General features: G+C 37.1%; 1 protein-coding gene and 1 non-coding gene across 10 annotated transcripts in view; both read left to right on the forward strand.

The window, feature by feature from the left end:
* Positions 1-12,155, forward strand: part of UNC5D (unc-5 netrin receptor D) — a 559,094-nt gene that overhangs the window by 296,852 nt on the left and 250,087 nt on the right. The gene's annotated exons all lie outside the window — the stretch shown is intronic.
* LOC119472477 lies at positions 7,529-7,669 on the forward strand. Its single transcript, XR_005201626.1, has one exon. It is a non-coding gene; the product is annotated as a U4 spliceosomal RNA (small nuclear RNA).

Below are 12,155 nucleotides of genomic sequence, written 5' to 3' on the forward strand. Positions count from 1 at the left end.
GCCTGCAGAGTTCAAGCATTTCTCCTGACTCTGCCTCCTGAGTAGCTAGGACTACAGGTGCATGCCACCACACCACCACACCCAGTTAATTTTTATATTTTTAGTAGAGACAGGGTTTCACCATATTTGCCAGGCTGGTCTTAAACTCCTGGCCTCAGGTGATCTGCCTGCCTCTACTTCTCAAAGTACTGAGATAATAGGTGTGAGCCATCACTCCTAGCCTCTCCTGTTTCTTCTAAGGGTACTAATTCCGTTCATATGGTCACTATTCTCATGACCTAATTAATTTATAACGGGTCCACCTCCTAACACCAGCACATTGGGCATCAGATTTTCAACATTTTAATTTGGTGATGAGAAGGGGGAGGATACAACATTTAATCCTTAACAATGCCCAGTTAAGTTTATCATGAATTCTAGAAATAACTGGCTATTTTTATAGTTGATTTCATATATCATCATTTGTCAATGGACAAAAGTCATTTCTAGGCCTCAGTTTTCTTTTGTAGATTTTTATCGCAGGAATTATAGGGAGGGAATGGTAATGTAGCATATATCTAGAGATTTTTACGATGAGCAACTCATAATGCTGTTTGTCAGCTTTCTCTGACACTGGTGTGCCATAGTTTGAGTCATACTGTCAACTTTAAACACTGTCTAAACATGAATTTTAATGTCTCTTAATGACATTATATTGCCTTCATATGTGGGTACCAAGTGTGCTTATTTCTAATTTGCAGTTGTAATGTTAAATTCTAACTCAATTGCACCATCACCTATAAACACTTTCACTGGTCTCCTGTTTGAGAAACTACCTGTTGATGGTTCTAGATGTACTTAAAGATCAATTCAAAATAAGTTACATTTACTTTGGTCTTCTGCTAGAGAAATTGTGTGTTGATGGGTCTAGATTTACTTCACGATCAATTCAAAGTAACTGTTTATTCATTTATATAAAATAGTATCCAAAAAGTGTTCAGGGCCATTTTTAAGTAAAGGTACCGCAAAATAGGTCCTTCCTGGGATATACAATGCCCTTTCTCTAATTTAATATTTGAAATTCTCAAAGATACTATATTTGATCAGGAAAGGCCTGTAGTCAAATTTGTTTTAATATATATTTGGGCTATAAAAAATAAAAGATTGAGAGATAGGAATATATATCTATATATGTAGATATAGATATATAGTGTAATGATAACAATATCCATTCTTTTCTTTCCTTTTCTATGCCTACTTACCTAACAAGAAAATTTTGAAACTCTCTGAACTCCTACATATTTGCCCTGGAAATTACTTCTAAATGTTAGGGAAGGTCTCTTTCCTCTTAGGGCACACTGACCCATTTGATTGATGGTTTAATATCTTCCCCCAAAGTACCAAGTAATGTTGGTTGTTTCTTTTAATTTCAAAACCTGTGCAGTAGTAATACAGGTCATTACCGATCTCCTGACCCAGACCTTGGGTGCCGACAAAATTAAGTGCTTGCCATAAGCCATAGATACCTGCAAGCTATCAACCTATTGATGATAAATAGCAAACTATAATGGCCTAGCAATATGCACATGATTGTCTGATTCCTATTCATTTGTACATGGAGGTAGGGTGCTGAGATAACTAAATAATTAAATCACATAATGCAATTAGACTTACTCCATTAGGGTGCTCTTCACCCCGCCATTCTTCTTGCTGACAGGATGCATACCAGGTTTCGCTCCAGTGCAATTAAGCTGATTAGGTAATACTAAGCTGCTCAAATATGCAGTAGGTTTTTTGTTGTTGTTGTTGCTGTTTTAAGCTCCATAAGTCAAAGGCCAAATTCTTGAGATACAACAGCAGGTCTTCAAGTGATGTACATAAAGCTCTTTACCCAACACATTATGGCAAAGTCAAGTAGCCTTAACCCTTAAAGAGCATCCAGGTCCCCAGAATTGGTTACTAGGTTATAACATTAGATATTGTGTTGTAAGGAAAAAATATGTAATTTACTCATGCATTTCCTGGAGTGCCACTGAGTAGACTGGGCTCTTGCTCTAGCATCCATAGGATGCAAAGCTATTTCCGTTCTATCCTTCACCATTCATCCATCCCTTAATTTTTCCTTAATTAATAATATGTTAGCAGTATCCTATTATAGGCCGAGTACCTATTATATGCATGCAATATCCAAGATTATTTGCATGTAGCTGCTGAATGCACAGAATAGCCTTGTGGTTCGATATTCTCTGTCTGGAAGAATACAGAAGCTAAGGTAGGTTAGCTATCTTGCCTAAGATAACACAGCTAATTAGTAAGAAAGCCTGGACTTGAATCTAACTCTGTCTTAACTCCAAAGTCCACATTTGTTTCCCTGTAGCAGGTTGCCTCTTGATAAAAAATAACAGGAGGAACAATATTTTGTGCTTCAAATACAACTTGGTATAAATCTGTTTCTGACAGTGTCTAGCATCTTCTCCAAGGAGGATAAGGGAACCAAGCCCCCTCTGTTGTAAAAATTTCACATCCCAATCAGATAACTGTCAAATCAGGGCACAGCTTCTATTGCTGGACACTAGTACCATGTGGTGTGTTGTCAATCTTAACTAAATACCACATCCCAGCAGGCTCAACTAAATCTGTGTATTAGGAAAAATAACAAAGGAATTAAAAGATTTCATCCTCACATCAGTGTCTTAGGCGATTTCCAGAAGAAGGACTTCGTTGTGAAAAGAAGGTCAACTCATTAAGAAACGGAAAACAAATCCCGTTTCTTTTCCTTTTATGAATTCTCCACATAAAGCATTAATTTCTATTTTTATTTTTTTAAGATGTATGTTCTTCCCTGCATGAGACCTTTTGTCTAGAGGTACCCATTCTGATCAAAATTCTGTTGCATTTGGAATAGTGAAACTCATCTCTTGATTGCTGTAATCCAAAATTCTTTTAAAAATATGGTCACAAATGAATTAATGAATTGGAAGAAATAACACAAAAAGCAAGGTGTTACTGGTATCATTTAAGACCTTGATGCTAAGACAATGGAATATATACATTCAAATTATGTTCTACTTCTTTTTAGATATTATACAGCTACATTATCCTTAAAACAGTGTAAAACATGAAATTTAAATCAAAATATGAACAAACAATTCAGAAGGTAAACAAAAATAGTTGATAATATGGCTTAATATTTAATTTTGCTAGTTATCAGAAAATGTATATTAAGCAATTAATATTTTATTCATTAGCAAATATCTCAAAAATATATTCAAATCTGGTGAGGTGAGAAAAAATGGTAAACTTCTGTAATGCTGATGCCTGCATCAATTTGAATTCTCCTTTTGAAAATAAATTTAGGGCTGGATACGGTGGCTCATGCCTATAATTCTAACATGTTGGGAGGCTGAGATGAGAGGATCACTTGACACCAGGAGTTCAAGACCATTTTGGGAAACAGAAAGACCATGTCTCTGTAAAAAATGAAAATAATTAGCTGGTCATGATGTCACACATCCGTAGTACCAGCTACTAAGGAGGCTGGGGCGTGAAGACCACATGACCCAAGAATTCCAGGCTACGGTGAGCTACAATGGCATGACTGCAATCAAGCCTGGGAAGATCTAGTCTTAAATAAATAAAAATTAAAATAAATAAAATTTTAAAAAGACACCTGATAATGCATCATTTTCACTCAGTACATTTTATTGCAAAGATGATGGTCACAATGTTTTTTTCATAGCTTCATTTATTTTATTAAAAAATGTATTCAACAAACACATGTAGAGTCTCAGAGTTATTTAGCCATTGGGGAAGTAAATAATAAAGAGTCTCACATCCTTTGCTTTCATGGAACCTATAGTCTAGATATACATGATATTTATGAATAGTTACATACATGAGTAATTGGGGCATTGATATACATGAATAGTTGCTTAGTAGTGCAAAGTATTCTGGAAGGGCAAAAAAGAGGAATGTAACAAATCTAGGATTTGGGGGACTCTGGTAGCCTTAAATAAGATGTGTCAACTAAGCTGAACCTAAAGGAGAAGAACTGGCTAGAGCAAAAGAGGGGGGAATGTTTATATCATAGGGCAGAAGGAAAAGCAGGTGTGTGAGCTCCAGGTGAAGAGCGCTTAGATCCCTAAAATAATTGAGTGGCAGTCCCTGTAGCTTCCAGGTGGTGAAGTGATTAGGCATTGAAGCTAAGGATAAATGCAGGGACCACATCATGAAAGGCCTGGTCAATCATGATAAAAAAAATATATATATAAGAAATTTTATTGACAAGGCTGAATAATTTTATCCAAAGGATTAAGAACTTCAAGACAGAATGACATGTTTGAATTTGCATTTTGGAAAGGGCATTCTGCTTTGCAGTGTGTAGGAAGGATTGAAGGAGGGTGGGCAGGAACAAAGGCAGAAGTGAAAAAGGATCCATTCTAGTCATGTAGGGGAATAATGGTAGTGACTCAGACAAGCATAGGAAGAATGGAGATGAAGAGCAATTGCTGAATTTGAAGGATATTTGGGGCGGGGGGAATCAATAGCATTTAGTGATCAATTGGATATAAGGGCTGAATGGGAGAAAAGTAGTTGATATGCAGGTTCTAGCTTTAGGGAACCCAGTGATGCTTCAGAGAGAATTATACTGAAGATATAAATTTGGGTATGATATAGATATGTGGAGAATTATAGTATCAATATAATGCTAAAGTTTGGATATAACTAAATGTTAAATAGCAAAGAAGTAGATCAACACTGACACATCTGCAATCATTTGAATTAGTTTTACAAGGAGATAATATGAAAAAGTGAGATAATATATTACAAATATATGTGTGTATTCTATGTATACACAACCTAAATATTAAGTATACATCTGAAACAGATACTATAATAAATCAAATTATTAATAGTATTGGTCTTTCGGAATTTGGTGACAATGGGTAGAAATATTTTTATCATGTATATGTATTTTTCTATAATTTAATGTCATAGAAACTGTAATTTTCTCTATAAAATATACAATGCTAAAACCTATATTTTCAGTTTCACTATATTGAACTATAGTATGTTTACAAGTTACAATATCACCATAAAAGATACTTTCCAAGATTTTGGAAGGCAAAATTTCTCAACAGGTAATAACGCAAAATTCAGCTGTCAGTGTAATATTTTGTGTTCCATCAAAACAAAATCAGCATAATGAAACATTGCTGTTCTGGATGTCATTGCAAAGAGGTTTTTATCCTGAGCCTGTGACTTAGAACTTGTTGGCAAGTTGTTTAGCCTCTGAGAAGGGGCCTGAATGACTGCTGAGACAGGAGAGTTGGTTTGGATTTTCTCTCAGGTGATCTTCCACCCTATTTTGCCTGTGTCCACATCACACACACAAAATTTCCATCAAACAATGTTTCAGTCAAATCAGCCTATATTTACATTTTGAGATATGCAGCTAAATGGCCACAGTCTGAGATTATATGTGACCTGACATCTAATAGGAGTGTATTTCTTTCAGAGAGAATTTGTTTGTTCCTTACATTTTTGTTTCCCCTCTTTTATTTCTTCTTTTTGTCATAAAAAGATTGAAAATCCTCGCTGTATTAGTGTGCAGAACATAAAACATAAAGCTCTTCCTGAAAGGTAATTTTCCAAGAATGAAAAATATGAGAATGGTATTTGATTGTTTGGTTTTCTGTCATTCAATGATGCAGTAATGCAACCATTTTTCCCTAACTGTGAATGGCCGCACTCTTGAAAACTGCCAGTTACAAATGAAAAGCGATAACACTTTGAAAGCAAAACCTTTCCTAAATCCCACTAGGTTTCCAGATGAATTTGAAAATTAGTTAGTGGTACATATTCGTACACAAATATATCCATTGTTGGGGAAGAAATTAAATAATTTATAAACTCCATCTCCATATTCTCAGCAAAATATTCTTTTTTACATCTTAAAATGAATAATTGTTATAAATCTTGTCCTACTGTTTTTCATTTTTTCCTGAGGACATTTATAATTTGTTTTTTCCTGATAACGTGGATTTTAATACACTAAAGTTAGATACCATGAAGTGAAACCTAGAATTGCCATAGTTTATGAAGCCTTTTATATTATTTCACTAAAACAGGTGTGTGTGTGTGTGTGTGTGTGTGTGTGTGTGTGTTTCCTGGTTATATGTTGAAACCTAAAAATTCTAGAAACCTAAAAATAGAGAAAAAGCAAAAAACTTAATCCGATTACCAACATTTGCACAACCCAGAGAAAAACACCTGGATTAAATTTGACATCTTACTTCAAAGTCTATTTGGATAAACTGTTATGGGAAAAAGTGACTCAGGTTAAATCACTGTATGCTTCCATTAAGGGACAAAACTCTACCTGTCATCATAACTAGTATAGACTCTCTGGCTTAGACCTAATTTGAGAGGCCAGTTTTGGAGATTACTTAAGTGAAAGCTGAAATGATGGTTTCAAATTAAATTAACAGTCAGAGAAAAACAAAACTTTTCCTTGTGGCCCTCTTGGGAAATTAGTCACCTGTGTTAGTGTGGCTGAAAGAGTAACTGTCCTGTGTATTACGACCAGCATGGGTTCTCCCACGTTCAAAGTATGCACAGCTACACTGGTCTTAGGGCCCATGCTGTAAACCAAGACAGCTTTCTTTCTGTAATCTGATGGTTGCTCTGTGTCTGCATCTCTGAAAGTTCCTAGTTCAAGGCATGCAGAAAAGAGAGATGTTAGAATTCCTAAAAGAAAAATTTTAAGCAAATTAAATTTGAGTTTAATTGAGCAAAGAACTGTTTGTGAATCAAGCAGTCCTTGAACCAAAATAGGTTTAGAGAGGCTCCAGGCTGCCACATGGTCAAAGAAGATTTATGGACAGAAAAGGAAAGTGATGTTTAGAAAACGGAAGTGAAGTTCAGAAACAGCCAGATCAGTTACAGCTCAGTGTTTATCTTATTTGAACACGATGTGAACCGTTGGCTTTAGGCATAATTTAAAATATGTGAGGAGGCAGCTTTAGTCTAAACTTAATTTAACAGACCCACATAAGACCAATGGTTTAATAAGATCTCAAACTCTTTAAAATGTGCATTCTAATGAAGATGATATTTAGCTCTACCTAACTTTTCAAATTCCTTTTCGTGCACTCAGAGCATGTAATATTTCAGCCATCCCACACTTCCTACAGTTTCTCTCTTACCTTTTTATCTCGGCACGTGGCATGCCCGCTGTTGAACACCTCCAACTTGCCCAGTTGGCCATGACATATATCCAGACTGTGTTGAGGTCTAATCTTCCCTGTGATGCCTGCCATAAACTCCCCCAGGGACAGATAGTCTCTCTCCTCTGTACCTCATGGCACTTGGCATATATTTCCAATTTACTGTCATGCTAGTCATGGGTTTGTTATTATTTATCTCTAATTTTAGCCTGTGAGCTCCTGGCAGAAAGTAACTGTCTTACTCATCTTTGAATCCCTAGTACCTTGAATATTCTCTAATCTTAGTAGGCACACACACATGTCTGTTTAAAAAAAAAATGAGCTTTGCACAGTGACAGTGTCATAGCCAGTGAATTTCATCTGAGGTGTGGTTATTGCTAATAGAAAACTTTTCCCAATACCCTGCCATGACGACTTGGATTATAGTCTGAATTGGCAATTTTTGACAGTCTCCATGGAGCCTGAATAAGGAAAAAAGAATTCAAAGTACAAAAAATATAAAATAATAAACATTAAACGTATTAAACTGTAATAAATTGGAGAATAATTACTGTGCTTTTTTAGGGTCTACTGAAATATGAAGTTCCTTGTTTAAAGAACTAAGAATGGCTCTTTGATTTCTTTGTGTCTTAAGCACTGTTTCCCATCTGTCACTCTGCACAATTTATGATCAGCTCAATGAAATAATATCTAAGTATGGTAATCTATAAGATCAGCACAGGTGAGGGGAACTATGCAAATGCATTGATATAAAACATTTCCATTTTTATTACAGGTTAGGAAGAAAGCATAAGAGTTTTCAAGTTAAAAAGAAACAAAAACTTTTATTGGGGCCTAGGGAAAGAGTCTGTGTTTCATAAATTGCATTAAATATTTGGTATGTAAAATTCCGGCTGCTGTTCTGCATTAAATGGGTGAAATGCATCCCCTATCTAATTAAGTAACCATATGGAGACAAGTCACATTTACATAAACAAAAGCAGAGAACCTGGCTCTATTGTATTCTCTTCTAGATTATATAACTTGGTTTTCGTCCTATGGCTTTCTGCTCTGACTTGCACATTGCCATGGACCAATACACTCACGGAAAATGAATGGAAATTAAAGAGCTGATTCTAAAGAGCCTTACTCTATTTACATATTGCAGTGAGAGGGACTCTGGAATATTATGAAATCTCTTATGTTTACTAACTGCTTGCCTGTTAAAGCCAGTAGTTTTGGGATCTGGCCAACAGGAAACCCATTGTGTATTAGCCTGCTTTGCAAGATAGCCATGTGCCTGGTGTATGGTGTAACCATTTCCCTGCATGTTTATTGAATAAATGCTTCACAGCATGTGTTCAGAATTTTTGACCTAATAGAATTTTACTAATGTAGCTACAGGGAGCAAATGATAAAGAAGTATTATAAGCAAAGGTCCATGTCACTAAGGCTCTAAGATGAAAACGATAATAGCAATCAGAAAATCAAAACATAAATGTTAGGATAATACGTTTGAGAATGGAAATAATAGGGATGATAATTGTAATTCTTTCCTTTTTATACTATTCTTTGTCCACACAGGGATCTTGCTGAAGGTTGTGGTCATCGTGACACATTATATGTATGTAACATTTAATCACTTACTCTATTTTTACATATATTTTAACATCACAAAACACCAACAGATTTTAATCATCCGTTTTTGTGGATGAGAAAAATGGAACCTCAGAGTTAAGTTACTCACCCAAGGTCACAGAGTTAATGCAGACCTTGTCAGGTTATTTGATTCTCATGTAAAGTTCTTTAGTTTGAGCAGATTGAGTCTTTGCTTTTGGGTATATTCCCTGCTTACAATTTGAAACAAATACCAGTGTAGTGAAAAGACAATCATATTTTGGAGATCAAAGAGGGAAAAATAGTGAAATGTATTTCAAAGTAATATCATCTCAAGAAAAAAGTATACAAATAATTTAGAACGTCTCAAAACCTCTTGATACTCACCTTCACTTAAACAATAATCCTATGGATCAGGATTTTATGAATCCCAATTCTGGATGACTGTGGTCCCCAGTGTGCCTGATTGCATTACAAATACAACCCATCAGATGATCAAATATTGACAGTTTACTGTGGTTAACCCTGATAGAATGACAGTGCCTTTGGCCCAGTTGTTTTAATTGCTGATGTTCACTGCCTCCTTATAAATTAATTTGATTTTTAGTTGTTAAATATCCCTGCTTTAAAATAAACATTTTTTTCTCAATGAAACACAGAAAAATTCTTACTTTATTCTCAAACAATTTTTCTTTGCCTTGCTTATATCTAACTTTGGTGAGGATGTCTGGTCAGTTAAATACAGTTGGTAGAACACTTGTTCTCTCAAAAGTACTTATTTTCTCAAGACCTTCTCTGGGATGGGTTTCTAACATGCCCATCCTGACCTGGAATCACCATCCAGCTGACAGGTTAACCAAATGGTCTTTAAGGTAAATGTCATATTTATTGTAAGTGAAGAGGTGATACATAGATAACGTGTCTTTTGGTATCATCTTATGTCATTATTTTTTTTGTTTGTCTTTATTTTTTGAGATGGAGTCTTGCTCTGTTGCCAGGCTGGCGTGCAGTGGCATGATCTCGGCTCACTGCAACCTCCACCTCCCTGGTTCAAGCTATTCTCCTGTCTCAGCCTCCTGAGTAGCTGGGACTACAGGCGTGCACCACCACGCCCGGCTAATTTTTGTAATTTAGTAGAGATGGAGTTTCACCATGTTAGCCAGGATGGTCTTGATCTTTTGACCTTGTGATTCGCCCACCTCAACTTCCCAAAGTGCTGGGATTACAGTCGTGAGCCACCATGCCTTGTCTCATCTTCTGGTTTTATGAACTACACGCTATTACTCTTACAACAGGCATTCACTAAATTAGAGTATCAGACTTAAAGGGTCTGTTCCTCTGAAACAGTGAAATCCTGAGGTGGTTGGAGTCATAGATCTGCGTTACTGTCACTGCAGCCTTAGACAAGATGCATAATTAACACATCTCCTCAGATACACAATGACACCCACCTTGGAGAGTTTGTGTCTCTTGAATGACCAAATCCTTGTAGAAGGCTTATTACCATAGTCTGTAGTTACTTGGTAAGCAGCAGCTCTTATTTTGACTTTCTGGTAATGGAGATTCCATGTTTCTTAATCTACCAATGTTCTTTCCTGAACAGCTGAAGGCATTAGGATTTAATTAAGTGAAGCTTGGAGTGCTCGCTTTGTGTAAGATGGAAGATGAGCTGTATCAGTGAGGAATGTTTTCTGCTGCAAATAACAGAAAATCTCTCAGTAGCTTTAAGTAGGGATTTTTTTTTTTAACTGTAATGTATTATCTGGGGGTGGATGACTCCTGGTGTTAGTTAAAACTCTCAGTGATACCTGTGCTGGGATTTCTGTGTTCCTGTTGGACTTTTCTTCCTGAACTCCAATTAAGGCAGAAACAGGAGAAAGGACAGTACCAGCCACACCTTTTTTTTTTTTTTTTTTTGAGACAGCGTTGCTCAGTCGCTCAGGCTGGAGTGCAGTCACGCCATCTAGGCTCACTGCAACCTCCACCTCCCAGATTCAAGTAATTCTCCAACCTCAGCCTCCTGAGTAGCTGGGATCACAGGTAGGCACGCACCACCACACCTGGCTAATTTTTGTGTTTTTAGTAGAGACGGGGTTTCACCATGTTGGCCAGGCCGGTCTCAAACTCCTGACATCTGTTGATCTGCCACCTCTGCGTCTCAAAGTGCTGGGATTACAGACGTGAGCCACCATGCCTGGTCACATCTACTATTTTTATCAGGGAAATACAAGCTTTCACAGAAGGTTCTGTTCATGACTAATGGGCTAAACCAGTGTTACCTGACCATGCTGACCTGCAAGAAGGTCATCGAGTGTGTGACTTTTCCAGCCTCTGCTGTGAATGTGATGTGGAAGGAGGCAGATGGCTGGATCAGTCACCAGCCATTTGTCCTACCACAATTTCAGACTTTTCTCTGAATTATACAGTGGAGTTGTGGCATATGTGTTGAGATTATAAATAAATTTATCTTGAAGGAAAAAAGGCATTTATGCAGTCTTGCATAAAACTATTTATTAAAGTAAGTGACCTCTTCCCACCCTGTCCCAAAGAATAGAATCTGTCAGCAATTTATAAGCCCCTTAAGTTTCCACTTCAGTTCTTGTTCCTCTATCTTGCCTACTCTTCCTTTTTACTGAAAGAATTGACAATCTCCTGAAGAATTCAATTCTAAACTACTGAGCAGGGCTAAGCATGGTTGGCAAGTGTGCGGTGAGGGAGGTGACTCCTTGCCCTTTGGGATGAAAAAGGGGTGTCCTGGAGAGGCAGCCTGCTGAGGGGATTCAGCCTTCTTGCTGGAAGGAAGCCACCTGCTGGGCAGGGTTTTGCTGCACCAGGAATGAGAACCTGACCCAGTGTGGAACTTGGGGTGTGAGAAGATGGGGCCAGGTATAGAGATAGGCAGTAACCACTCCCAGCACTTCACCATACAAAGCAAAAAAAAAAAAAAAAAAGCAAGTATGTTCCTATTTTTACCTACCTTATTTGTTAGAAGGGTGCAAATAAACAGTGATATGTATACAAATAGATGCATACAATCAATCCCTCACCTTCTCAATGCCACTCTAACAAATCATTTTCCTTTGTTTCTTACTTTCATGGATCCCAGCCCTTTTTGTATTTATGCAATAATAAAAATGTAATGTTACATTCTACCATTTTTGTCCTCCTCTGAACATTAGCATTGACTGATTCTTTTTATTTCTGAAACAGGATCTCTCTTCCACCCTTCTACCCTTCCACCCTCCCTCCCATCCCCCTTCCTCCCTCCCCCTTCCTTCCTCCCTCCCTCCTCCTTCCTCCCTTCCTCCCCTCCTTCCCACTTCCTCCCTTCCTTCTCCCTCCCTCCCTCCT

Source organism: Cebus imitator, unplaced genomic scaffold, assembly GCF_001604975.1.
Source record: "Cebus imitator isolate Cc_AM_T3 unplaced genomic scaffold, Cebus_imitator-1.0 Scaffold5, whole genome shotgun sequence".
Classification (NCBI taxonomy): Eukaryota; Metazoa; Chordata; class Mammalia; order Primates; family Cebidae; genus Cebus; species Cebus imitator.